The 25,199-nt window shown below is 44.2% G+C and overlaps 1 long non-coding RNA gene across 1 annotated transcript in view; it reads right to left on the minus strand.

Annotated features, from left to right (window-relative positions):
- The window catches only part of LOC105942150 (uncharacterized), a 665,512-nt gene that overhangs the window by 156,846 nt on the left and 483,467 nt on the right, over window positions 1–25,199 (minus strand). The gene's annotated exons all lie outside the window — the stretch shown is intronic.

The raw sequence follows: 25,199 nt of genomic DNA on the forward strand, positions 1-25,199 counted from the left end.
GTGAATATAAAGTAATTTTCATTTTTTGTTATAAAATATATGTTGGGTAATTAGAAAGTGATATTTGTTTCTATATTAAGAATGCAATGAAATCTATGATTTGGGGGCTTATTAATCTGATATCTGATTTAATACACATATTTTGTAGATTCACTTTTTAACTCCCATGTCATCTAAATTTCCCATTTTTAAATGCATTTCCTAATTATGCATAACTGCAAACCCACTCTTCACGTCAAAGTTCTGCCTGTTAACCTTTGTGAAAACCTGGTCCAATCCCTTTTTAGAATACAATCCAGTGCCCATACTTTTCTTATGCCTTCAAATGGTCTAGGTAGCCACAGAAGTGATTGTTCCTACCAGCTTCTTTTCATCACTTCTGCAATTGACCAATTGACAACTGATTGATGGTTATCTTTTCACTTCAACAATGAAAGAAATTACCATCACTATAGCTATGTACAGTAAATGCCTCCAGAGTAAATTACATGATTCTAAAATCCTCCTTAGCTCACTTAGTAAAACATCAACACAAAAAAGTTTCTTTTTGCGCCTCCTTTCCTGTACCACAGATTTGGCCTTTCCTGTCAGCTGCAAAAAAAGAACTTGACAGCTTCTTTAAAAAGAGGAGTATAAAGGAACTTGAATAAAGGATGGTACTGGGCCTGTCTCAAGCAAGTAGCCATTCTTTGCACTTGGAAAAAAATTAGGCATGTGAGCACAGATAAGCCCTGTAAGAATGCTCTGAAGACTGTTCTCAGTGACCCTGAGGTTCGCTTTCCTTCCTGAACCATTCCTGAACATGAGAGCAAAAACATAGATTCTGAACATGGAGTTGCCAACCTACGTGCAGTAGCTATGGTTGCTCGAAAAGAAAGCATCCTCAACTTGTTTTTAAACTTTCTTGGTACTACCTGTTCCCCAGCTCCTTCCAAACGTGCTTACACTAATGCTATTACGCAGTGTCATATTCATCTTTTCTGATATGTTGATGGACAAAGGCTTGGAGCCCTACCTTTGAATCTAAACCTGCTCAGTTTTGTCAAGCAAGGATAGTCAAATGCTGCTTCTGTCATTGTGAAATTAAAATCATTTTTTTCCATTGAACAAAAAATACTGCTTGAAAAATGGGGCTGATTTATGCTTATGCTGTTCTCTCTTTAAGACCACATTTCTTACATGAAAGAAAAGAAAAACCCTGCTCACATGATGAATTCTCATCATTTCCCTTGATGTCTTAGAACCCCCAAATTTCTATTGAATCAAAAGATAAACTTCAGTTTTCACTTATATTTTCAAATATATATTTCTCAAACACTCCAAATATTGTTCATGCAATTTCATACTTAGAGTTCGTCTCTAAAGACTCACTGGTCTGGACCTATAGCTGGCCACACTTGTATTAATGAAATTGTTTTCCATCTGCTCTTGTCTGTGTCTTTATCCAAATCACTTCTGGGATAACTTCTCTCTAGTTATCTTCTATCATTGACATGGATGCTGGTTCTAGAACCTAGAATACCTCTTTCTTTGGCTTATTCAATCAAATCTAGCTTTCCTTTCTTAGTTTTCAGGGCTCTGTCAAGCATAACTCCATAGTGGCATCTCTCCAAACGTTTCTCCCGCCAACCTGCTTGCTATTTATTGATTGTATGTCATACTATTACATGTATGCCTAGACACACACCATGACATCCTGCCTTTCATTTGCAACCTGGGTATTTGAGATCCAATTAAAACACAATCCACCAATGAATCTTTCTCCTTAGCAGTGGTGTATGTAGATAACTCTATTCTTTAATATATTTTATCATTTATTATTGACTTTGATTCACATCTGATATAGAAGTTTGAATGTCACACTCTTTACCAAGATTTCCTTACTAATTTATGTAAAACAAATCTCTTTTCCCACTATATTTCCCAGTCCATTGCATACCTCTTTATTACAACATAAATTATCTTGATTATTTTTGTGTGCCATTTTACCTGGATGGAAGTTAAGCTCCATGAGGAAAGGTGTCATATTATAAAGTATATGTTATATATATAAATATATATGTTAGATTTATTTGAAAGGCAGTTAACAGAAGGAGAGAGCGAGAGAGAGGTCTTCCAGCTGCTGTTTCACTTCCCAGGTGTCATTAATAAGCCAAAATCAGGAGCCAGGAGTTTCTTCCAGGTCTCCCTCATGGATTGGGTGGAATGAGCCTAAGGATTTGGATCATCTCCTACTGCTTTTCCAGACACAGTGGCAGGCTATAGGGTAGGAAATAGAGCAGCTGGGACTTGATCTAGTGCCCATATGGGATGTTGGTGTTAGAGGTGTTAGTTCAACCAACTTGTTACACTATGACACTGGTCTATGACGTATGTTTTTATGTATAATTATTGGTATACATTTGTAGATGCATAGTAAGTGGTTATTCAGTGAACTTTTAGATGCTTGGTAAACGTTTCAATAAGGCCTTGCTTCTTAGGAACTCTCATTTCAGGCAGAAAGTTTATACAAGTTGTGAGATTAAGGTAGTAGCTAAATAATTAGAAGTAATTGACAATTGCAGAAATCAGCAGTTCTGTCTAAAAAGAAAGCTGAATTTATAAAATTCTATTTATTTATTTTATGATACAGTTCTATAGGCTTTGGGATTTCTATCCCCCCACACTGATTTCCTCTATATTATTATAATAGTATAGTCCTTAATCCATCCTGACATTGGAGGTATGGACAATGGCAGAAAGTACAACATCCTATTATCAAGATATATTCAATAGTTTTGTTGGGAGTCTAACTTTGATTTGGAAGTAGAGACGTGTACTGCATTGTATCTTCACATCTTGAAATGATAGTTTCTATTCACAGTTCCTCTAGATGACTATACGTAAATGCTTATTTAGCTGTGTATCTATTGATCTTGTATTTTGCATGGAGTTTGCCTTAAATCAGAGATAACATATGATAGTTGTCCTTTTAGGATTGGCTTATTTCACTGAGAATAATAGTCTCTAGCTGGAACCATCTAGTTGCAAATGGTAGAATTTCATTCTTGTTAATGGTCAAGTAGTATTCCATAGAGTAGATGTACTACTGTTTCTTTAATCCACTCCTCTTTTGATGGACATCTGGGTTGTTTTCATGTTTTTGCTGTTGTAGATTGTGCTTCTATAAATATAGGATTATGGGTCATTTTCTCATATGCAGATTTAATTTCCTTTGGATATATTCCCAGAAGTGAGATAGAAGCTGAATTTTCGAATTCGAGTATTTCCACAATGATGCCTTCCTTAAAGTCAATTATTTGGAATATGGTATTTCCCCAGAGAAACATGATTACATTTTCAGACCAGTCTGAAAAATTCCTATTTGATTCATAACCTAGCCAGGTTCTGGTAATACACTCATTTACCGAACTCTTGGTAATTAAAAAAAATAGGATAATAATTATTTTACGTGACTCTCAAGATAAAAATTTAAGGTAAGTATTATCATTGCCATTTTACAGATAGGCCACATGTTAACCTACATGTTAACAGAGTTATTCCTGATGAACTAGTCAGTGAAGGCCACAACGGGGATTGGGACTCAGGTCTACACTGCTCTAGAACTCCTACAATAAGTCTACTCAAAATTGACCCCAGCAGTACAAATCAGATTAATCCTAAGCTTGGGGAGCCTATAGGTAGTAAACATGAAAGGGGAGAAGAAGGGGGAGGAGTTTCTCAGCTCTTTATCATAAACCAGTCCAAAATATCAATTCAAAAACATTCCTCGGGTAATGATTTGGACTTAACACTGATCCCACTGACTTTGAAGCCCCAGTATTGTTTCAGGCCACCAGTGCCTAGTTTGCTTCTCTATGGACCTCAACTTAGATCTTCAAAGTTGTTTTTAATAATAACTTTATTTTCTTTTTGATGATGTTTACATAATTGAGAAGGATGTATGCCCATGTGGACCACTGTTTAGGGTGGGAAGGGTCAAGGAGTGGTGGAAAGTGGATGAGACAGTTGTCTCCAATTTTTTTTCTTCCTGTGTTTAGGGGAAGTGGGGAGGGAAAAGGAAAGGGCTACTTCCAGCAGCCTAACCACATCAGTATCCTTGGGATGAGGGATGACACTCACTTAGGGTCCTTCATGCTCCGAGGGAATGGCTTAAGTTGGATAGTTCTGAGAAAATGTTAATTTTGTTGCTCCAAGGTTGAGAAAGTCCTTCCAAGGTCTACTGGCTGAGACAGCCCACCTTAGAGTCGCCGCTTGTGCAGATACTTGTTGTCAAAGCTTGGCCAGAGAGTTTTTCAATTTGTTCTGCCATTAGGGTACTAGATGTTCTCTGTAGGCCTCGATGAACTGTCATATCCCTCATAGGCATCTGAGCATGCTGTCCACAGCACAGGCTTCAGAAACTGAGGAGGCCCAGTTCTGACACAGGAACTCATGGTCAGACCATAGATCCTTGGTTTTTCCCATTGTTGGAGTTTTGAGTCCAATAGTCCAGTTTGGGGATTCCCCAAAGACACCTCATCAGAGATGACCCCAGATGTGACTCAGACTCAGTCCAACACCCACATAAGCTCACACAAACATTGGTAGCTGCAGTTACCTGTTCAGTTCTGTCTCCAGCCCCATCTCATATGTAAACCAACAATTTTGTGGCCTAGTCTAACCATCACACATTTTGCCCTTAGGCACGCCTGTGAGAACTGCAGCCTAGTTGGAAGGTCATCCAATAACCCTTACCAGGCCTGCCCCTAATTTCGGTTCCTGTGCTTGCCAGAATGTGAGGCAGACTTGTCCAGTCTGTCCAGCATCTCATTTGGCTCTCATACACACCATTGGGTTCTGCAGCGTAACTCAGCCCAACCAACCCCACTGTCCAGCCCACATTTATGTGAGTGGGGGCTACTGCTTGCCAGTCAGACCCACCCACAACTCTGTTTCTCATGCTCATCAATGGGAGCTGCAACCCATTAGAGGGGTGTCCACAGTTTCCCTGTTAGGCCCACTGCCAGTCCTGGATCTTGCACTTTCCAGGTGATTCTGTGGTCTAACCTGACAGGACTTGCCCCCAGTCTTGGTACTTGCCAGATGATGCTGCAGCAAAGCTCAACAAGCCTGAACTTAACTCTGGCTCATGCATACACCAGCGGATTTGGTCACTTAGCACAGCCTGGCTCTCTGTCTAACCCAGCTCACATGAGGGCCAATGGGTTTTGTAACTCTGGCCAGCCTTGTCCACCCTGATTCCCAGCTCTCACACATTAGTCAAGCAGTGGCCCAGCAGGGGAGTTTCCACAGTACCCCCCGCCTCATTCTGGTAAATTCTGATGTTTGCCTAGGTTTGACAACTGTTGCTCCAAGTTGTTAGAGACTTTCAGAACTTTAAGTAGCATCTGGATGGCGTTGTGCCCATAAGTGAGTTGACCAGGTTTGTTCCTAAGACTGGCAGTGGTCTCTGGTGAACAAGCAGTTACTGTAATTTGCGGACAGCATGAGAGGGATGGCGTACAGAGGTAATATTCTGTCAGGATAGAAAATACAGATTTGAGAGACACTGTGGAAAAAGGACAATTTAAAGTAGCAGAGAGGATGGGTTCTCTGAAAGTATGTAGCATGTCCAGTGGGAAAACAAGTCCAAGGGCAATGATTAGGGCAGTATAACTGCAAATGAAATCAAGGAAAGAAACACCAACAATAATCAGGGTGACAACCAGCAGAGAGAAATAGAGAGAATCCCCTCTCCAAATAAATTTTTAAAAAAAGAAAAGAAATAGAGATAACCTGGACTAGGCTAAATCATAGAAAGATAGGTCACACTAAATCTTAAAGTGAGGTTTCATCAATTTGGTTGGGTTGATCACTGAAACAGAAGAAGATGTTGGTCAAAAGGAAGGTGTTGATAATCTTTAGTTAAAGAACTTCATCGTGGTAAAATCAGATTTCAGGAATTCAAAAGAGAATGGGAGAAAGGGATGAAGGCTTGAGGGTATAAACAATGTCTTTCACGGGTTTGACTGAGAGAGAAGAAAGGCTCAATTTTGGGGAGTATGGACTCAGGCAGCGTCAAGAGGGGAAAAGTATATGTATTTCAATAACTCCACCAAGAAGACACTGGGAGACTGTTATGTAAGGGAGAAGAGACACGGTCAGAGGAATGGAGTCAGAATGAGCCAAGCGGTCTGCGGACTCAGAGTTGCCTGAGGAGTGGAAAAAGAAAAGAACATAAGAAAGGGTCTGTGGCAGTGTGATTTGTGAAGGCAAAGACTGAACCCAACAGCAGTTAGCTTCTTTGTGAGTAGGTGAAAAATCATTTACTAAGTCTTATATATTGATTTGGATAGAAGATGGCAGAAGATAGAGGTACAAAGGGGCTAAGAGGAAGAACTGGGTTGAGAAAGCGTGTACCTCTCTATGGTGCCTCTTCTTAGCTCTGAGCTGGTCTTTTGTGTTCATGCTACAATGCTCTCTCCTACTTGAACTGGCTTTTCTGAGTTCTGAGTTTTTGGGGTGTGTGTGTACTTTATCAGTTGTATTTATTTATATAAAGAGTAAGTTTCACTATACAGATTTAGAAGCAGAGGGTCTCTTTCTCTTCCCCTTCCCATGCTCAATAACAGAATTTGTCTTTAACTCTCTTTTCTGTCTCTGCTTTGTCCCTCATCACCCCACCCATGGTTTTATAATTTAGTTGTCAAATTCAAAACCAAGGGCTTAAGCTGTGGCATAGTAGGCAAAGCCAGCACCAGTGACACCAGCACTCCATGTGAGCATCTGTTGATTATCAGCTGCTCCATTTCTGACCCAACTTCCTGCTGAAGTGCCTGGGAGAGCAACAGAGGATGATCCAAATCCTTGGGTTCCTTCCAAGCATGTGGGATACCCCCAAGAAGCTTCTGGCTCCTTGCTTTGGCCTGGGCCAACCCTGGAACATTGAGGCTATTGGACAGTGAGCTACCAAATGAAAAACCTGCCTGTATCACCATTTTTCTCTGTAACTCTGCCTTTCAAATAAATCAAATCTTTAAAAAATCAAAATCATCTCCAATCTTTCTCTGATCTGTATTTATACCTGTTTCACATCTGTATTCAACTGTAAACTGGATATTTAATACCTCAGCTTTACCATGTAAAACCAAAATACCCAGTTTCCTTCCATCAAACTCAAACGTGAGCAGCCTGCTTGTACACCTTCAACAGCTTTATTAACTACTGTGTTCCAAAGCAAGAAAACAACAATCATATATTCTTATTCACTAATTCTGATAATCAACAATATGTAACTATAAAAACTATTTGAAAGGCAGAGTGACAGAGAGGGAGAGGAATAAGGGGAAGATACACACACACACACACACACACACACACACACAGTTCTTCCATCTGCTGGTTCACTCTCCAAATGGCCATAACAGCCAGAGCTGGGCCAGGCTTAATCCGAGTGTCAATGGCTTCATCTGGGTCTCCTATGCAGACGGCATGGGGTCAAGGACTTGAGCCATCTTGCTTTGCTTTCCAAATGCATTGACAAAGTTGGGTTGGAATCAGAGCAGCCAGGACATGAAGCCGAACTCCAATATGAGATGCAGGTGTCACCAGGGTGGCTTATCATGCTATACCTCAGTGGCAGTCATAGTTTTTGTTTTAAAATAAATTTTACTTCTTAAATACTTTCTTTTCTTATCCTTTTAAAAAATTAATTTATTTTTATTGGAAACTCAGATTTACAGAGAGAAAGGTCTTTCATCTGCTGGTTCACTCCCCAGGTGGCTGTAATGATCTAAGCTGAGCCAGGAACCGGACTGCAATGCTCAGAGCTATAAAGCCAGGAGCCAGGAGCTACCTCCAAGTCTCTTTTGGTGCACGGTTCCAAAGCTTTGGCCCATCCTCGACTGCTTTCACAGGCCTGAAGAAGAGAGCTGGATGAAAAGTGGAGCAGCCAGGTGGGACACAAACTGGTGCTCATATGGGATCCTGGTGCATGCAAGGCAAAGACTTTAGCCACTAGGCTATCACGTTGGGCCCCTCTTTCCTTATTCTTATGCCAAAATTTAATCTTCTGCTATTCCTCATACTAACCATGTAAAAGTCTCTTGAGTTGCAATATTTAACGCCTTGTTAATCCATCCTTCAGTTCATAACGGCAGACAGCATTTTCAAAATATTGATCATTTTTGTCTCTCACTTTTCATGACCATCCACGTTTCTTGGTTCTGGTTCACATATTGAGTTCTGAGGAATCCAGGCTTCCCAGAGGGTTTTTATTGATTGATTGATTTGTACAGATTTATTTATGTATTTTTATTGGAAAGGCAGATTTACAGAGAGAAGGAGAGGCAGATCAAAAGATCTTTCATCTGCTGGTTTACCCTGCAAGTGGCCACAATGGCTGGAGCTGAGCTGATCAGAAGCCAGGAGCCAGGAGCTTCTTCCAGGTCTCCCACTCGAGTGCAGGGTCCCAAGGCTATGGGCCATCCTTGACTGATTTCCCAGGCACAATGAGCTGAATGGGAAGTAGAGCACCCGAGATACGAACCAGTGCAAATATGGGATCCTGGCATGTGCAAGCTGAGGACTTAGCCACTAAGCCATCACCCTGGGCCTTCCTAGAGGGGTTTTAAGGACTCCATCATCAACTTGTAAATCTGATCCTGAAAATACATTTATATAATCGATCAAAATCTATTTGTACTTCATACATAGTGGAGGTGCACATGCCAATGCAGAGAAGCATCTTACTGGGTGGACAGACTGTAGAACTACTGTCATGTACCGCATCTGGGGGAGCATCCAAATCTACGCATTCATGATGTTTGAAGAACACATGTGGGGCCCGACGCAGTAGCCTAGTGGATAAAGCACGTGCTTTGCATGCTCCGGGATCCCATATGGGAGGAGGTTCATGTCCTGGCTGCTCCATTTCCTATCCAACTTCCTGACTGTGGCCTGGGAAAGCAGTTGAGGACTGCCCAAAGCCTTGGGACCCTGCACCTTTGTGGAAGACCCAGAGGAAGCTTCTGGCCTCTGGCTTCGTATCAGCTCAGCTCTGGCCATTTTGGCCACATGGGAAGTGAATCAATAGATGGAAGATGTTTCTGTCTCTCCATCCTTCTGTAAATCTAACTTTCCAATAAAAAATAAATAAATCCTAAAAAAAAAAAAATGAAGGCTGATATTACACAAAAACTTTCCAAAGCAACTGGAATGAAGTAGAAATATTGCCAATTGTTCTATTGAACATAGCTTTGTATGCTACAAGAGAGATGTATTACAAATAAAATATATAGCATAATAATAGCATAAAGTCTTTTGATTTACTTTACTGGTGGGAAAAATGTGGAAAGACATATTTGCATTGCTGGTATAAAAGCAATAATCAGAAAAATATCTAGAGTAGTGATTCTTGTAAAAATCATTACTAAAATATGCTTGAATAGTCATCTAATTTGCATAGATGAACATTAGCCGTTAAAATACAGTTTTCTTTTCAAAAGCACTTTTTGTCTTTCCTATACAGATCAATAATTTTATTAAGGCTTCGTCTTTAAGCAAAGACTGTTCAGTCGTTTTCACACATTTATTTTTGAACATTATCAAGTGCCTCTCACATGCTCTGGATAATATCATCTGAATTTCATAACTCATTTTTTGGCAAGTGGCCAAGTTTACTGGCCCACGTCCTAACAAGTTGTTATATGAATATTTCAAATGAACAATGATCCACATTTAGCTAAATCTTTCTCAACTCTCCAAAAATCATGCCAGCTTCCATATTGTTCTGATAAGTTTTTAATGCTCTGAAAAAGCCTAATTTGGCACAGTTTACCCTGAGATATTAAATTTCAAAGAGGAATAAATGATGCTGAGGCTCAATGTATATCACAAAATAGGATATTCAAAAAGTTAAATATGCGGTTCTATTTCACCTTATTTATCTCATCATTTTTTAAAATTTCTTTTTATCACAAAGTCAGATATACAGAGAGGAGAGACAGAGAGGAAGATCCTTCATCTGATGACTCACTCCCCAAGTGACCGCAAGGGCCAGTGCTGTGCTGATCCGAAGCCAGGAATCAGGAACTTCTTCCAGGTCTCCCACGTGGGCGCAGAGTCCCAATGCATTGGGCCGTCCTCGACTGCTTTCCCAGGCCACAAGCAGGGAGCTGGATGGGAAGTGGAGCTGCCGGGATTAGAACTGGCACCCATATGGGATCCCCGGGCGTTCAAGGCGAGGACTTTAGCCGCTAGGCCACGCCGCCGGGCCCTATCTCATCATTTTTATAACATTACATCTTCTTCACAGTCTTTTAGTCTTTTTCTATTTCTCTTTAAACAGATGTTTGTTAAAAATATTTACTCATTTGTTTTAAAAGTCACTACTCATATGGCTGCACTAAGCAGCACTGGGCCAGGCCAAAGGCAAGATCCAGACGTTTCATCCTGGTCTCCCACAAACGGGGGGTGACAAACACCAGAGCCATCTTTTTCTGCTTTTCCCATGACCTCGGCAGGGGGTTGGATTGGAAGTAGAGCAGCTGAGCCTTGTGCCAGTGCCCATAAAGGATCCTGGCACTGCAGGCAAGCAGAAGCTCGATATACTTAACCACAATGCCAGTTCCTATTTATTTTACTTAAAAAAATTGTATATCTGTACATACTGGAAGTCATACCTTTGTGATCATGCTCATGCATACGGTACACATGTATATATGTATATTTCATGTATTTCTAAGTAGTGACTAAACTTCCATGCAAAATATAAAATAAATTAATATGTAGGTAAACATGTATGTACATATATTCTAATAAATGAACTGTATAATGGAGACTAGCTTACTAAGAAGTGAAGATACATTATAATAGGCATCTCTACTTCCAAATAGAAGAACTCCCTATGAAACAGTTAAATACTCCTTGACAGGTGATACCAGCTTTTCTACTTTTGCCTATACGCATGATGGATTCCCAATGTAACTGTTGGACATGTGTAGAATCAATAATTGCAAAAACTTGGAAGCAACCGAAATGCCCATCAACAGAAGACTGGATAAGAAAGCTATGGTTCATCTACTCTATGGAATACTACTCAGCTATTAAAAAAAATGCAATGCAGTTCCTTGTGGCAAAATGGGCCCAACCAGAAACCATTATGTTAAGGGAAATGAGTCAAGCCCAAAAGGTTAGATACCACATGTTTGCCTTAATTTAAGATGAAATGATGCCAGTCCGAAAAACAGTACCTGTAAATTGTAATATTATTTCAACCCCAAACAGCCTGTATCTCATGCAATAAGATATTGTGAAGTAACCAATGAACCAACAATCAATGTGAGTCAGACTGCTTATGATCTACATCAAAGAATTGTAAAACCTAACATACTTTTAAGACCCTAGGCTACTCGAAAATGGGGAGGGAGGGCAGAGAAATCTTCCATCTCCTTAGAATGTGTGAGGAAGACGTGAAGTATAATCTATCAGGAACATAACAGATAACTTATAGACAACAGACTCGAATCAGCATCGGACAATAGTAAAACTACAAAGACATACAGGGGGAATCAATAGCGATCCTGACAACCTCTTAACAGGAGGTCATATGCAGAGTAGAGGGGACCCCAGAGTGGAGCAGGTGGACAGGAGAAGGCTTGTATCCCATCCCTGGAGGCTCCCAGATCCTCACCAAGGACTACCAGTATGGGCACCAAGGACTACATCCCAACTGCCAAGGAGACCACGGGGGACTGGAATGCCTTCGGAGGCCAAGAACTCTGAGGTCATCCACCCCTGTTTGGATCTACCACATGGGATGGAAGAAGCCCAAACCTTTTCTTGCAGGATCCAAGGTCATTGGAACAACAGCCAGGAGCCCTGAGTGGTCGGCAGAAACAGAACAGTAAGCTTCCTTCGGGACTAGGGAGAGGAGCTTTCTCTGGTCCTCACTTAGCTCCAACTTTGGATCCCCACCCTCTCTTGCAATGACCATCAGGGTCGCTATGGATCCCCCATCCCAAAACACACACACACACACACACACACACACACACACACACACACACACACATTGGAATATATAGACAGAGAACAACAGGGAAAGCTTGGAACCAGACAGGAAACAGTCAGTGTGGACTCACACATGCCCTACTAGGCAGGACACAAAATTAGTTACTCCTCACTAAGGTATTGAAGATTTCTCTGTACACCCCTCCTAAAACTGTTCTGCACTTCAACTGTAGACATATGCCTTGTTAGAGTTATAAGCCACTTTAGACTATCCCCAAATCTGCCAAGTTCAGCAAAATTAAGCTTCAACACTATAAACTGCTGAATGCTAAAATGAAAATAGACACGAGACAGCTGAATAGCACCCTAGAGCCTTTTTAAGGTGTATAGCAGCCGGTTCTGTGTATAAACTAAAATTGAAATGTCAATGAAGTAGTCACGGGATGTGGTTAAGAACTTGCATGTTTTAACATATTGGTTACTCGATACCATGTCAATTAATTGCATAATGTAAATTGTTGTTGATGTTATGTTGTGGCTTTTAATTGATCGGGATGATATTCTGCCAGCTCTGCTTTCAGACCAGAGATGAGCTCCCCAAGAAACCAATGAATTTATCTGGACAATAAAATGCTGGACTCTGTGCTTGCAATGAAAGAATCTTGACTGAATTTGAACTGTAATACTGCAACAAGGTGGAGGAATCCACCATGGGGGGGAGGGTACGAGGAAGGGTTGGGGGAATCCCAGAGCCTATGAGACAGTGTCACATAATGCAATGTAATCAATAAAAAAAATGTATAAATAAAAAAAAAGAAAAAAAAGAAAGTATATGAGCAGTCAGCAAACACTTTTTAAAAAGGGCCAGGTAGTCAATGTTTGCAGCTTTGGGAGCCATATAGTATGTGTCGTGCTACTTTATCCTGCTGTGGAAGTAAAGAAAGCAGTCACAGAAAAATAGTAAACAAATGAGAATAACTATGCTCCAAACAAAACAAAACAAAACAAAAAACCCCGATATAGAAGAAAAGGTCTAATCTGTTGTCTGCAATTTACTTTTCATGAGTTAGTCTTTTTCTATTTTAAAAGATCTATTTATTTCTATTTTAAAAACATAGATACATTTTAATTTTGATGATGTTTACATAGCTGGTTAGGGTGGGAAGGATCAAGGACTAGGGGAAAGTGAGTGAGAGCATTGTTTCCAAATTTACTTTTTCTTCTTCCTGTATCTGGGGAAAGGGAAAAGGTGGGGCAGGGCAGCCCTCATCCTCCCCACAGCCTCAGTACCTCGGGATGGGGAACAGCTATCCCCATTCCCGATATGGAGCATTCTCTGGTTTCAATAGTTCTGAAATGCTTTGATCTTGCTGATTCAAAGATAAGGAAATCCTTCCAAGGTCCATTGGCTGACATAGTCCATCTTAAAGTCTCTATTCACCCAGATATTTGACATCACTGTTTGGCTTGGGTAGTTGACCAATTTGTTCTGCCCTGCTTCCTCTGCTATGGTACTAGATGTCCTCTGCAGGTCCCGTCCCAATGATCTGATATATCCTCTGTGTGCCATCTGAGTATGCCGCTCACTGCCCCATCTAAGCCACTGAGGAGACCCAATTCTGACACATGCACTCCACGGTCAGACCATAGATGCTATTATTCTCCTCATGGTTGGAGTTCTGAGTCCAGTGGTTCAGTTGGGGTGTTCCTCAAAGAAACCTTGACTGAAGTGATCCCAGCCCTGTCTTGTGTGTACTTCTCAGTACAGGGTCTGGATCAATCTATCAGCCACATCAACCTATGCCCACATTGGTAGTCAGTTTTGTCTTCAGTTCCATCTCTTCTGTAAACCAATAGATGCTGTGGCCCAGCTCAACCCCACACATCACACACTCTGCTCTCATGAACCCCAGCTGGAGCTGTAGCCTAATTGGAGTGGCTACCCCAGGACCACTACCAGCATTGGTTCCTGGTCTCGACAGTATGTGCGGCAGAGTGGTCCAGTCTGTTCTATATCCCTACTAGGCCTTGTACATATCAAAGGGCACTGAAGCTTAGGTCAACCCAACTGATCCCACTATCCAGCCCACACTCATGCTGGCAGGTGTCACTTCCTGTCTAGCCAGGCCCCCTCCAAGCCCTGGTTCTCATGCTCACCAGTGGGACTTGCAATCCATCAGAGAGGTGGTCACAGTTTTCCTACTGGGTCCACTTCCAGTCCTGGATCTTGCACTCTCTAGGTAGCTCTGCAGTCTAGCTTGGCAGGATTTGCCCCCCAGTCCCAGCACTTGCCAGCTGATGCTATGGCAAAGCCCAACCAGAGTGCTTTTAGTTTGGCTTATGCTTGCACCTTTGGATATAGTCAGTTAGCCCATCCTGACTCTCCCCGTAACCATATTCACATGCAGGCCAACAGGTGTAGCCCAGCCAGGCCTTTGTCACCACTGATTCCAGTTTTCATGCTGGGCAGTGGGAGCAGTGGCCCAGCATGGGAGTACCTCACAGTTCTCCTACCAGGCTGGTGGCCATTCTGGGTTTGATTAATGCCAAATTTCTGTTAACTATACCAATGTGCCAACATAGTTGCTATTCTTTTTTTTTTCAGATATGTGGGATTGTGGGCATAGACACTGGTAGAAAGTCTAGTGTCCTATTGTTAAGATATATTTAATAGTTTCATCTGGAGCACTCCTTTTATTTGGGAGTAGAATTGCAAACTGCAATGCATCTTCACTTCCTGGTAATGCTAGTCTCCATTACACAGTTCATCTATGAGAGTTTATGTATATACATGTTTACTTATATATTTATTTAACTTGTATTTTGCATGAAGGTGGCCTTAAATCAGAGAGCATATGATATTTGTCCTTTTGGAATTGGCTTATGTAATGGAGCATAACGGCCTATATTTGGGACTATTATGTTGCAAATGGTAGAACTTCATTCTTGTTAATGGCTGAGTAATATACCATGGAGTAGATGTACAACAGTTTCTTTATCCATTCCTCTTTTGGCCGGCTTTTGGGTTGTTTTCGTATCTTTGCTATTTGTAGTTTGTGCTGCTATGAGTACAGGGTTGTAGGTCACTTTCTCATATACAGATTTCATTACCTTTGGATGCATTCTCTGGAGTGGAATAGCTGGATCATAGAGTAGATTCATTTTCAGTTTCTTGGCACTTTCCATACTGACTTCCATAATGGCTGAATTAACTACATTCTCACCAATGGTAGAGTAGGGTTCCGTTCTCCCCACATTTGCACCAGCAGGTGTTGCTAAAAGATTTCTGAATTTAGGCCTTTCTTATTGAAGTTAGGTAGAACCTCAATGTGGTTTTATTTCTGTTCATTTCCTTCACCCATTTTTTCACAGGGCCATAATACATTTAAATAGCAGAATGTTGGACTATCAGCTGTTGAAGACTATGCTATTGTAATAATATGGGGAGAAACAGTGTAGAGGAATAGGAGGATGGGAGGGGGAATCCCTATATCTATGGAAACACATCATGAAAAAAAGAGTTGGCTGCTGGTGGGTTCCAGGCCAGGTCCATCCACTGCGTACATGTGGTGAGCCACCCCCGGGCCTGCACAAACTCCAGAGGCTGCTCCCTTCCTGGTGAGTACACTGAGAGGGGAAAGCTGGAGAACAGGTGGGGCTGGGCCCCACCCACCACCAATAACGTGTGGTGGATGGGATTGGGAGAGGGCGACCTTGGGGTCTGGGGGTCTGGGGGCCTGGTGGGTTCCAGGCCGCGTCCATCTTCGTGCTCAGAGCCCTGATTCCAGCCACTGTGTACACGTGGTGAGTTGCCCTGGGTGGCCAGTGTGCCATTTAGTGCCAGGATCTGCCTGTTGGCTGCCCAGTGGCGAGCTCTGGGGTTTCAGGACTATGAATTGTTGCTTAGGCACCTCAATGTTGAGCCCACTGTGTTTCTGAGTTGCAAATCAATCCTGAAGACTCCTAATGACAGAGTAACTTTTCCTTTGAAGGTATGCAAGGGTACTGAGATCTGGTAGATTGGAGGAGAGGGACGAGATGACCTTTATGGGTAAGACTGATATACCAGCCTCCTTTGAGTCCTATGTAGAACTTGCTATCACTGAACAATGCTGACTATTGTACACCAGTCAATGCAAAAGCTAAGGCTGGGGGCTTGTCTAGCAGGATCATATGCTAGTACCTGACATAATGATGGATCCGGAGATGGGTCACATTAGGCAGGGCTATGACATTAACTAGCACATGAGAGAACCATTTCTGGGGGTTGATTCCGTGGGGGATGGGTTGGCCAAACCCTGTGGAAATACTAGTCCCACTGGTTAGCTCAAGAGTTGGGGTGGTGATGGACTAAGCTAGTTGTGACCCAGGAGCCTGCCATCACTCATGGGTAAAGGAACTGACAACAGTCTGGACTGGTCAAGGCAGCAGCACCTAAATGTGCATCCTAAATAGGGTGCAGGGTGGGCTGGGCTTCAATGTTCGCCAGCTCATACAAAGTCAAATGGAAGGCCAGACTATGCTGGACACTGGCCTAACACCCACTGGCATGTATGAGAACTGGGTCTGGGAGTGGGTCAAGTGCAGGAACTTGGGAAACTCCCCTGGTGGGTCATAGCTCCCGTTGGTGAACACAACATGGTCCAGACCTGGGGGTCGGACAAGCTGGGCAAAGTAGCTCCAATGGCTGGCTGATGTGTGGGGTGGTAATGCAAAGGGCTGGCTAGGCAGGGCGGAGCAAACCTTAGCTTACAAGCAAAAGTAAAAATCAGGATGGAGCACAGGTCATGCTGAGCTGGGCTCTTACCCCTATTGGTCTGCATGAGCCAGGGACACTAAGCCAAAGCATCTAAGGCAGAAGCTGGGACAAATGAGGGGTTATGACAAGCTGGGTCAGAGCAACCACTGGCATGCTTGCACGATCTATGGCTGGGAACAGGCCCGGTTGGGAAGTTAAGGGGACATCCTAGCTGGGTTGAGGTTCCCACCAAGGAGCACGGGGGCTGGAATGGGGGCTGCATTCTGATCAGGATATGATTGTAGTCTCCCGTGGCACACTTGTGGATTGGGACTGGACTCAGCAAGCCAGGCTAGACTCCAACACCAGCTGGTGCTCTGGAGGACCAGGGTAGATATGGGATGGACTAGGCTAGGTCTCTACCCCTACTGAGCCATGTGTGAGCTGTGTTTGGGTATGGACAAACCTTGGCTGGGCTGAAATATCCAACAGTAAGAACCAGATTGGGTTGAAGGCCCGTCAGGAAAGGCCACTGTTCCTACTAGGACAGGAGGTGGACTGAGTAGGGCTGGCTCATGGACCCTCTGGTATGTGCGAAATCTGGCATTGGGAGAGGTTCTGATGGAAGGGCCTGGGCAACTCCTATGGCAGGACACAGACCCTGTAGGTAAGCGCAAGAAGCATGATAGGGAACAGCCCAGAACAAGCCATGGAAAGGTACCCACTGACATACATTTGGCACGTGTCAGGGGCAGACCAGGCTGAACCAGTTCACATCATGCTCTAGAGAATCCGAGCACCAGAGCAGAGTGTGGGTTGGGTCGGGTCGGGTCAGGTTCGGTCGTGACAAAAACCAGTGGATAATACGAAATGCCAAGGTAAGATGACCCATACCAGATGTGGCCACAGCACCCAAACAGCACACATGAGAACCAGGGAGGGAGGGGGCAGAGCTGGCAGGGGGAGTGTGGGCTCTCCTGCTGAACAACCACTCCCACTGGAGAGCGTGGGTTGGGATGGGGGCAGACCAGGCTAGGCACGGCTGTAACACCTGTGGGCCGCAGGTGAACTAGATCAGGGAAAAGCCAAGTTGGGCTGTTCCGACTGGTGCAAGCAAAAATTAGAGCGGGTGAGGGTTGGTTGGGCTTTGCCGCAGCATCAGCTGGCAGAAACTGGCACTGGAGGCTAATTCTGTCAAGTTAAACTGCAGAACCAACCACCTGGACAGTGCATAATCCAGGAGTGGGAGTGGCCTGGAAGGGAAATAGTGGGGTCCTCTTAGGTTACCACTCCCACTGGAGGACATGAAAACCAGGACAGGGGCAGTGTGGCTAGACAGAAAGGCACCCAACAGGATTTGTGTGGGTTGGATAGTTGAGCAGGTTGGGTTGAACTAGGCTTCAATGCCCATTGACATGTGTGAGAGCTGACTGGGATGTGGGAAAGACTGGACTAATCTGCAGCACATACTGGCAAGTACAGGAACCAAGGCAGGGGCGGGCCTGGTGGGGGTTATTGTGGGTCACTCTGATTGGGCTGCAGCTCCCACTGGTTTATGTGTGGGTGAGTGTGTGCTGGGCAGAATTGGTCTGGACTGCAGCACCCATTGGTTCCAGTGGAAGACAGGGCTGGAAACAGAACCAACCCAGCAATTGCAACCACCAGCTGATTGGGGTGATAGACTGTACCAGGCCCTTTACTTACAAGTACATGCAAGAATCTGGTCTGGGATCACCTCAGACAAAGTTTCTTTAGGGGTCTTCCCAATGGAACTGCCAGATTCAGAACCTATGGTTTACCATGGAGTGCAAGTGCCAGAGCCAAGCCTCCTCAGAGGCTCAGATGGGACAATGGAGAGCATAACCAGGTGCACATGGAGGATATGGCAGTCCATCAGAACCTGCAGAGGATACGTGGCATCACAACAGAGGACAGAACAAATCAATCAACCACCCCAACCATATTGCTGACACTGAAAAACTGGGCAAATGAAGACTCTAAGGTGGACCATGTTAATCAGTGGATTCTGCAGCTACCTCATCATGCTTTGAATGGCGAGATTGGCAGCAATTCATAACTGTTGAACTATCAAAACCACCTGAGTAAGACCCTTGGAGCATGCCCCACATCAGGGACCTGGGATGGGTGGGTGACTAGGTGGGCCTTCTCTCTTTATCTCCCACTTTACCCCAGATATCAGAAAAAAATGTGAAAATAATAGTCTTACCCACTTTCCTGTAGCCCTTGAACCGTTGTGCTATAATTAACTATGCAAAGATTGTCAAAAATAAAGAAAAAAAAGAAAAGAAAAGATATATGGGGATGGTGGGGAATACAGAGCTGGTACATGCCATCCTTAACTCCAGACAGAGGGCCTTCAGATTACCCAGGAAAGGAGGTCTGTTGGAGTGAAAGCAGCTGCAGGCACGTTTTACAGGAGAATGCTTTCTGAGGGGTTCCACATACCAGGCTATTGCACTCACAGGTAGACAAGGAAGCTGAGATGAAGTGGCATCGGGAGGTTGGGGGTGCTGAGGGCATGTCCGGATCAGATCAAGCCACCCACCCACCCAAATGGGAGATGTGGGTTGGATTAAATAGAATCACATACTGCCCATTGGTGTATTCAAAAGCTGAGGTTGGAGAGTATGCCTGCCTGTGCTGGGCCATAGTACCTGCCTATGAGTGTCAATGCAGGGAGTAGGCCATATTAGGTAGGGTGGCAGCACCCACCGGAATGTGAAAGAACCGGATCTGGGGGCAGATTTTGTAGTGCATTGGTAGGCTCACCTCTGTGGGACTGCTGCACCCCCTGCTACCTTCTTCCCACTCCCCTCCCCAGTTTGCGTGGAGTGCTAGGGGGTGGTGATGGGCAAAGCTAGGAGAAATGACAGAACTCACCTGACAGGAACCCAGCTGACACTTGTGAGATCTGCGTCTGGGAGGAGGCTGGGTGGTGATAAGCTACAGCATGACCAATGCATTCAAGGGCCAAGCAGGGCCACTGCCTCACTGACACATGTGAGATCCATAGCTGTGAGATCCACAGGCCTGGTAGAAGAACTTGGGGAACTCCCCTACTAGACTGCAGTTCCTCCTGGGGAACACAAGAGAAGGGGTTGTGGGTGGGCCTGGCCAGGCAAAGTTGCAGTACACAGCAGCATTTGTGTGGTCTTGCTCTGGGGCCAGCCTGGATTGGGCCAAGCTACAGCACTTGCTGGCGCACATGAGAGACAAAACAGGATATGGGCTGCAGCTCCCATCAGTGAGTGTTAGGGCTGGTGCTGTGGGCAGACCAGGTTAGGCAAGGCTACAGCACCCATCATCATGCATGTGGTCTGGATCTAGAGGTAGTCCAGATTGGGCTAGGCTCCAGCATCCTCTAGCACATGCAAGAGCCAGATTGGATGTGGAATAGGCCAAGCTAGTTCATGGTACCTACTGGGTCACATAATGCATGGGTCTGGAAATGGGCTAGGTTGGGCTATGCTGTAGCACCCACTGTCTAGAGCCAGGATGGGTGTAGGCAAGTTAGGATAGGCCACAACACTGCTGATGAGGGCTAGGACTATGAGTCAGTCATGTCAGGCTGAGCAGCAGCACCTGCTAGCACATACAACATCTGGGGCTTAGAATGCACCTGGCAGTGGAACTTGGGGAACTCCTTTGCTACACCACAGTTCCCACTGATGAGTGTGAGAACTGGGCCTGGGAGTACACCAGACCAGGCTGAGAGGTCCACAGCACACACTGCCAAGAGTGAGCTAGGATGCGGTTCAGGCCAGGCTGGGTCAGACCATGACACTCATCAGTTTACATGAGGGCTGGGGCTGGGAATGGGTCAGGTTGGGCCAGACAGCTACACATGCTGACAAGAGCTGGACTAGGGGGTGAATTGGGCTGTCTCAAGCTGCAGCAACTGCTGCCAAATGCCTAGATTAGGAGAGGTCCATCTCAGGCTGGGCTGCAGCATCCATGGGCACAGGACCCAGGGCTGGTCACAGGTCTAGCAAGGGATCCTCCAAGCTTGCTTCTACCACTGACCATGAGAGTTTGGACTGGGGGTGGGCCAGGCTGCACTAGCGTGCCACACTTATTGGTGTGAGAGAAAACCAGAATGGACTAGCTGGGTTATGCAAGTGCTAGGAGTGGATGCAAGTCATGTCAGGCTGGACTGCAGGACCTTTTGGCAGGCACAAGATGTGGGGCCGGAAAGAGGTCTGTTAAGGGAACCTCTGGTTCTTCCCTGTTGGGCTGCTGCTTCCACTGGCAAGTGTGAGAGCTGGAACTGGGGTGGGTGAGACTGCACTAGGATGCTGAACTTGCTGGCATGCATGAGAGCTAGAATAGGTGTGGGGTAGCTGAGCAGGCTGCAGAACCAGCTAGAAAGTGCCAGGACTGGGTGCATGCACATAGTGCCAGACTGGACTGCAGTATCCCCTGGCAGATGCAAGATACAGGACTGTGAACATTCCTGACAGGGAAACCATGGGCACTCTTTGATAGACTACACCTATTGTTGATGAGTACAAGAACTAAGGCTGGGGGCAGGCCAGGCTAGACAAGGCAGTGGCACCTGTAGGCATATGTGAGGCCTGGGTTGGCTAAGGTAAGCTGCAGCACCTACGGGTTTGCACAAGAGCCGGACAAAATGTGGGCTGGGCCAGGCTAGACTGCAGCAGAGGCTGGCATATGTAAAAACCTGGGGCTGGTGGCAGGCCTGGCAGGATTATTCGGAGTTATCCAGATTAGGCTGGTACGTGTGAGGATAGAGTTCGTGGCAGTCTGGCTAGGCCAGGCCATAATACCTTGGCATGCATGTGAGATATGGGACTGGGGTGGAACTGATCAGGCAGCTTGCAGTCACTGGTATGTGCATTGTCTGGTATAAATGATAGATTGCACCTGACCCTGTATTGGCTACTGCATGCAGGAGTCAAGGCTGAGGTAACGCCAGGTGTGGTTCTTTGGGTTATCTCCAACTAGACCACTGGACTCAGACCCTTGCCACAGGGAAAATCACAGGATGTGCTACAACACTTATATTGGAGTGCACATATTGGAATTGGGCCTCCTCCGTTACTAGTGCCTGTGAAGTGAATAGCATGCCCAGACGCACATGGGGGACATGACAACCAGCTCAATTGGGTTAGCAGGGAACCTTGATTGCCTCGTGAGAGGATAGAAACAAGTTGGAGAATTCTCCAGCTAAGCTTTATTGCATTTTCCTGGGTCTGTGGATGTACTGAGGTGGACTTTGTCAACCAATAGACCTTTGAAAGTTTTCTCAACCCTGGAGCAAAGAAACTAACAGCTTCTAAGTAGTAGTAAAACCACTCAAGTAACATCCTTGGAACATTGAGGTCTCTAAAGCATTATCAAATGACCATCCCCATCCCAGATAATTTGACAGCAAGGAGTAGTTCCCTCCTGCCCCCGCACACTCAAAACACAAAACTGAAACAAATGTCGCATCCACCTTCCTCCATACCTGACCTTTTCCTAATCAGAGGCCCACAAGCCATGCATCCCTCTCAACTATGTAAACAATCTTAAAAAGAAAATAAAAATTAAAGAGATTTTTTTTTCTATTCTAAAAATGAACTAAGAAGCAAAAAGTTAGACTCTAATTTTTTTTCTTGAAGTAGCTTTACAATTTATTTTTTCCCATTAGATCTTTGCTCTGTTTGAGGCTTACTTCAGGCATGGCTTGACAGAAGGGAAAGTAAGTATATGCCACATTCTTCTGCTAATTTAGGAGGAAAGACTATAATTGCAGAACAATGTAACCTGGCTCCTTCAAACCACCAGGTCTTTAGCACTCAAAACATCGTGAAATCAGCCAAGAAAATAGCTCTTGTATGGAATGTTAACATCTGCTGATGCCCTTTAGATTATCTTTACTGAATCTGAATCCCTTGAATATGGCCTTAATTTACATACATATATATATATTTCATTTCCAGATTAACTACTTTATTAACACTTAATTCTATTTCAATTGCCTCCTATTTGTTTAAAAGGAAAGCTTATATCTCAATTTAACATTGTAATTAAATTTTCTGAAAGCCTACTAAAATAAACAATCATTAAAATAGCTTTTCACCTGGAAATCCCTAAATATCTCATTCACCACTTTGGGAAATAGAAATTCACTTAGAGCCAGATATGTAGAGCTCTATAAATTTGGAGCTCTCAAAATAAAATTGGGATATTCCACATGAATTTTAAGCTTTCACATTTGAAGTGTTGCTTATCATATTTTTCTGTATACGATTGCCTCATAGAGTCTGCTTAACATTTTATTGAATGGCTTCTGTTGCACAATGCATGCACACACACACACATTTTTCATGAAATAAATGTAAATAGAAAAGCTCATTTTGCTTCCATGGATAGAAATCTTTGTACTTACAACAAATTTATATTTATTTCAAAGGTGGAGAGGGAGAGATCAAGGGAGACCTATATAAAGAGCAAGACCTTCAGCCCACAAACGCCTGCCAAGGCCTGTGACTGGCGAGGAAGTGGAGATCTGAGAACTCACTCTAGGTTTTCCAGGGCAGAGGTAGGAATTCCATTATTTGAGTCATTACTATTGCCTCTTTGGGTGTCCAAGATCAGCAAGCTGCACTCAGAAGTGGAGCCAGGCCTCGAACCAAGGTCCTCTCATATGAATATGGTGTCCTAACCGGTGTCTTAACCCCTAGATCAAATGTCTGCCCCACATTGCTTATAATTCTAAGAAAAGCACCTGCCACCACTCAAGATAAATTTTGCTCTTCATTGGTTAAAATGCCTGTCATGATATGGAAAATGATGAAATAGAAAGCCAAATGAAGACCTGTAAGGGGTATTCCATTTTGGTCATATATTTATATTGAGTATTACTCTTCCTATGTTGAAGTAAATAATTTTGTAACTTTATATTTAGACAGCAGGATTTCAGGAATCAGTGATACAATCTACAAGCCTGTCCTACACATAATTCTGGAGGACAAGGATGCTGAGGAAGAAGTGGAACAGAGTCATAAAGTACAATACATAAAGTAAAATGATGCTTTATAAGTGGCAACTAATGATATGAAATTTCTGACATCTGACAGTACCTATTCAAGGCATAGTATTATTTCCAGCAACTATCTTGTCAATGATGAAAATGGTGACAGCTAGTTTTAGTCAATGGTATGCTTGTTATGTACCAGGTGTTTGGGGAATACCATCTCATTTAATCCTCACAACAGTATTTCCTCTGTTTTACAGATGGATTCTCCAAGCAGTCATCTTTCTCAGTTTGCACAATCTGAAAGCAGATGGGTTGCAGATGAAGTTCAGACCCTCAAAAGAGGAAGCTTCTTCCCAGAAATTATGATGCTCCATCAGTGTGTCCAGCTCCTTTTACCCCCTGAAGAGAGAACCCAGGCAGAAGAAAATCCCTGTCTCCTCATGGGTCATTTGCTTCTGGTGAAGAACAGTTCTAAGAATTGGGTTTGGGTGGGTTGGGCATGCGGAGTGGGACTCTGTTTCATCAGCCAATCTTTGCTTGCTGGCTGCCTGCTGATGAGCTCTGGGGACTTTGGGGTGATGAATTGTTGCCTAGGGATATCCATGGACACGACACCATATGTGAAAGTGAGGAATGAATCCTGAGGGACATCTAATGACAGGGCCACTGTACTGGCTGGTAAGTAATGGGACTGAGACTTTGTGGTATGGTGGGGAGAGATTGGAAGATCCGTATAGGTAAGACTGATTCAGCGGCCTACATGGAAGTCATGAGATGGGCTTGTTAGCATAGAGCATCACTGACCATTACACTCTATACCACAAGAAAGCTATGGTTGAGGGCCTGTCTAGCAGACCTAGATCCAAGTACCTAACTGAGTGTTAGAACAGGGGACAGGTCACATCAGGCAGGGCCATGACACTAACCAGCACAAAAGAGAACCAGACCCGGGGGTAGATTCTGTGCGGGATAAGTGGGCCTAACCCTATGGCAACACAAGTCCTGTTGGTTAGCTTAAGAGTTGGGGTGGTGATATGCTGAACTAGAAGTGAACATGGAACCTGCCAACCCTCATGGATACTGGGGCTGAGAATAGGCTGGGTAGGTCCAAGCTGCAGTACCTGCATGTGCATTCTGAAACAGGGTATAGTGTGGGCTGGCCTGCAATATCCACCAGCTCATGCAAAGCCCAAGATAGAGGGGGCAGACTATGCTGGGCAAGGGCCTAGCACCTGCTGGAGCATGTGAGATCTGGGTCTGGGAGCGGACTGAGTGGGGAAACTGAGAGATTCCCCTACTGTGACATAGCTCCCACTGGTGAGCATGTGTCCCAGACCTAGTGGTCAGGCAAGCTGGGCCCGGGTGGGGGCTGCAGTCTGGTCTGGACATAGCTGCATTATCCCTTGGCATGGATGTGGGCTGGGTCTTGAATGCATCGACCTGGACTAGAATCCAGCACCC

The sequence above is a fragment of the Ochotona princeps genome, chromosome 3, assembly GCF_030435755.1.
Source record: "Ochotona princeps isolate mOchPri1 chromosome 3, mOchPri1.hap1, whole genome shotgun sequence".
NCBI lineage: Eukaryota > Metazoa > Chordata > Mammalia > Lagomorpha > Ochotonidae > Ochotona > Ochotona princeps.